The following is a 4,471-nucleotide window of genomic DNA, read 5'->3' as shown; positions in this document are numbered from 1 at the left end:
TCTGACATCTCATTTTTATTTGAGTTCTTTTTTTTTTTTTATCTTTTATTTATATCAAATTGTCTAACTTATATTATTTATGTACACGATTTCTAAAAACGTAAATTATAAAAGGTATAACTATTTTAAGATAAAATATGCTCCCAATTTTTTAAATATAATAAAATATACAATGAACTAATGAAACTTTTAATTACATGTGTAGTAATTCAATGAACTTTTACAATTTTGAATCGATGAAGCTCATTAGCTCAATTTTGTGGTCTTACGTTTCAGTTTTTCTTGAGCAATGCGTTAGACATTTTTTTTATCATGTTAGGCTTTATTTAATACATGGTTTTTCTCTCTGGTTCTTTCTTTTTCCCCATGAATATATGTTTAACACAAAAAAAAAAAAAAAAACCATGAATACCAAAACCGAAATCCAACAACTTAGCATGTTGCAAGCAATTTCATCCACTCAATACAAAGTCTTTTTTAGCTCATTTTAAAATCTTTAGCCATAACGAATGACGATGTACTTTCAATAACTTATTTATTATAACACCCAACTTTTATTTATTCTTGTTAAATCATTGTACCATGTAAAATCTACCCTATCATATCAATGTTATACATTAGATATTAATTGAAAAGTTTTTTACTCAAATTACAATGCTATTGATTTCATATTTATAGCATCAAACCACATACTCTATAACCAATATTTAGAGAGGCTTTAAAGATTATGATTTGGAATAAAGTTGGTCTTGAAGATAAAAAATATAAAGACAAAAGAAATTAAACCAAATTGCAAATATTTTGAAGTCTCGTCTCCTCAACTTGTTCTTATGTTTATCTTCCTGCTTAACTTTCATATAAGACAAGACTTGATTTAGATTAAAAGTCAATTTTATGAAAGTCAAACACATGAGGTCATTATAGGTCAAACTCATTAGCATATATAAAAAGTCTATTTTTAACATAAAAATCGAAAAAGGAGCAAAACACTTTACACTTAACTTTACTCATTAATACTTAACATATATTGACTTGTTGTTAAGGTATTAAGGGTTTTATAATGTTGAAAAAGTACATCCAGGTTCTATGTCTTATCTAGTGTGATTATTTGAAATCAGATTATTACTTTCTAAATGTGTGTTCAAAATTTTCCTTATATAAAGTATAAATTTATCTCAATATTCAACTCTTATATAATCAGGTAAAAATAAAATATAATCACATATCAATGACAATACATTGCTATTTACATCCTATTTGTATCAATGGAATCTTGCATTTAGTTCAAGCTTGCAACATGTGATTGGTGATTGAACATAGAATATGATGAACAATATTAGAGAGCATGAGTTACTGGTGACCCTGGAGAATTAATAACATGTTCATTCTCCACACCACCTTCATTCACCTTTTCTTTCCCTTTATACCTTAACAATATGGAGGTTATTTTGGTAATTTTACTATTGTCTTCCCGTCACGAGTTTTGTTATCTTCGTATAAACCATCATGTTTTGGTCCTATTGTCTGTGATTCTTTCCAGGGTTACTGGATCTATTTTTATTGATTTTAAACTGAATAAATTGAATAAAGTTCAACACACATACACATACAGTTATAAAGACAGTAAAGGAAAAGAGTTAGACAGATCAGCCATTGTCATAAATTTCAGCATGCATTGTGCCTTTATTGCATTTTCCCATTTTACCAATCCATAACCATAAAACCAAGAATAAACTTGTCATCTTTAATAATAACCAAAAAAGGACCATTTTGCCTTTTAGAAAGATCCTAATCAATTTGCAGTTGTTCATCACAATTTATCTGCTTGAATGATAAAATCATCAAATTATAAAGATTTTAAGGGCAAAGAATTTACTTGTACTTTCGTAGAGATCCCAAGTATTTTTTACAAATAAATCCATCTAAAGCTTCACATTACGCAATCTAATCATCATTGCATTACTAGCTAACCAATACCTGCAACATAAATTAACAAAAAGAAAAAAAAGAATAACTTAGTTTTTTTGACATTAATGCCCTTCTAAGTTCTTAAAACAAAGCTGATAATTAGCAAAGAGTGACCAAAAAGATCTTGCTTCCATTTTTTATCTCTTGATAGTGTGATTTGAAAGGAAGATGTACCTTTAAGTTGAAATTTAGGGCTTGAAGTCATAGGCTTTCTCCTCTATCATGTTTGAAAAATATCAAGATCGAGAGTGTAACAAACCAAATTAGAGAGGGGTTTATGTAAGAACAAATAAAATATAGATATTCATTTCCTGTTGTTCATCCCAATTTTATTATTAATAAAAAGACTGACCTTCTTGGATCTAAGTTTCAGGCTTCCATTAGAAAAAATCAAAGTGTATTAGGTTTTAACGCCTGACTTGTATTCCTACAGCTTGTTGTGCACCACTTTCATAAAAACCACAATGATTATTCAATCTAGAGCATAACACTGTCAAGTTATCAATTCACATAAATAATGAAATATATATAGTTTAACAGCTTACCTGTCTATCCACTGATGACCCCTAAACTTACTGTGATGCCACATGATGTTTTATTGGCTGCAATGTAAACATTTTCCTATACTTTTTCAACTCTTGACCTGTCAATTTCATTTCAAGTTCACCAAAACTAAGTGGTCATTTGTTCCCACATATACAATTTCAATAAATGGATGATGGGAACAGTTGATTACCTTCCAATCGAAGAAGTGGTGGTAACAACTTCGATTAGGCTTCGATTGACGGTGGTGTTAAGAAATTTCAATGCTAAGCATCTTCTAGTGGATGCCAATGTTTGAACAAAATAGAAACACAGTGTGATAAATAAAAGAAGATTAAGAAATGTCAAAGAATACCTTTATGGATGATAAGAGGTGGAACAAGCATTGATGTTGGGGGTGGTTAGGTGGGGTGATGTGGTATAGGTAGTGATGGTGGCCGGTAATTAGCGTACTAAAGAGTAAAGAGGTGAGATATGGAAGAAAGCAAAGTACAAACATATGCAATAAAGATGAAAACCAAACCTAAAGAGATGGATAAATTGGTGGCTGATGGAGATGAAATAGGCGGTGGTGAACAGTGGTAGTGGTGATGGTTGAAGTGGAGCAGCGAACGGTGACATAGTAGGAGGCCAAAGCTGGTGGTTTGTTTTAAAGAAGATGTAATCACTGGTGTAAAGGCCTATAACTACGGTTTATTGAGAGACCCATGCCAGATCGGTGTGATAAGGGACTCAGGGGAACTTCTATTTGAATGTGTATTCGATCTCTAACGGCCATTGATTGCATTTTCGCCCTTACATCAAATTGTTGACATCATCTTCTTTAAAAGGAATTCAAACACAATTATCTTTAATAATTATAGAATATTTAAATTCAACAATTATGTTATCAATTAAAGATTATCATTCTATTTATATACCAGATATCAGTTTCTTTAATTAATATTGTTCCTAATTTAACATTCTTATTTATATCTTTTGGCTTGAAAATTCAAATCTGTTTAGCTTTTATTGTTTTTATTTTTTTTTTGAAAAAAACTCATTAAATAAGCATATCAATAATTCGGTTATTAACATATAAAATCTAATCTAATCCAATTAAATCATCAAACTAATTGAGAGTTAAAATTAAAATCAATTATTATTCATAATTTATCCCACAGTATATCCCATATAAAATGAATCAATTTGAGATATTTGTTTGAATTTTAAAACTCATTAAATAAGCAAGTCAATTAATTTGAAATTTTGAATCAATATAACTGATATCTTAATTTTTTTCCAAATGAATAGCCGAAAATCTCCAAGATAATATCTTAGGATCCCAATTTTTTTGGAAGATGATGATTTTTTTACTTTTCAAATTTTTGTGTCAAATTTTACTTTATAATGTCATTTTATATTGTATATTTATTTATTATTTTGGTTTTTATAGAAGCAAACACATAAATGTAACACTCTGGGATGGGTATGCACAACAATTTGCTAACTATTTGGAAAATAACAAACAAACTCATATAGTAGTTGTTATTTAATACGAAAAAATATCTTATTATAAAGGTTTGTTATTACTCTGATTCACAACTTACACCTTAAAAAAATTTCAAAATATTATTCTTTCTTTTACTATAAATGAATATACATTTACACTAACTTTATTATGCATCGTTTCAGAACGGTTCTCCGTCACAAATTGCTTCACCACGACTAGGATCATTATCAATGATCCTATTTTAATGCAACAAAAATAACATCTTCTTTATTGTCAAAATTTCTTGCCAAAGCCAGTCCAAAAAGTACATATGCTAATTATAGTAACGCTTTGTTCTCCATCATCTACTCTGCAAATGGCGATTTCCTTGAGAAGTTTGATTTTCATGTTATTGTTGATCTCCAACAAGTAGATGAGGTTTATATACTTAACTTCCATGTATGAAATATACATTATGTTAAATAGTTT

General features: G+C 29.1%; 1 long non-coding RNA gene across 8 annotated transcripts; it reads right to left on the bottom strand.

Moving 5' to 3' along the window:
* Positions 1-575: 575 nt before the first annotated feature.
* LOC111897144 (uncharacterized) lies at positions 576-3,297 on the bottom strand. Of its 8 annotated transcripts, none has more exons than XR_006185054.1 (4): positions 2,705-3,296; positions 2,143-2,611; positions 1,877-1,977; positions 576-850 (listed from the first exon to the last, which is right to left on the bottom strand). It is a non-coding gene; the product is annotated as an uncharacterized LOC111897144 (long non-coding RNA). The 8 variants fall into 8 exon arrangements; XR_006185055.2 differs by lacking the exon at positions 576-850 and adding an exon at positions 868-1,524; XR_002852117.2 differs by lacking the exon at positions 576-850 and having other exon boundaries at positions 1,638-1,977; positions 2,143-2,185; positions 2,321-2,611; positions 2,705-3,295.
* Positions 3,298-4,471: the final 1,174 nt, after the last annotated feature.

Source organism: Lactuca sativa, chromosome 7, assembly GCF_002870075.4.
Source record: "Lactuca sativa cultivar Salinas chromosome 7, Lsat_Salinas_v11, whole genome shotgun sequence".
Taxonomy (NCBI): Eukaryota; Viridiplantae; Streptophyta; class Magnoliopsida; order Asterales; family Asteraceae; genus Lactuca; species Lactuca sativa.
The sequence above is the reverse complement of the archived record's forward strand: the minus strand, read 5'-3'. Positions and strand labels throughout refer to the sequence as shown.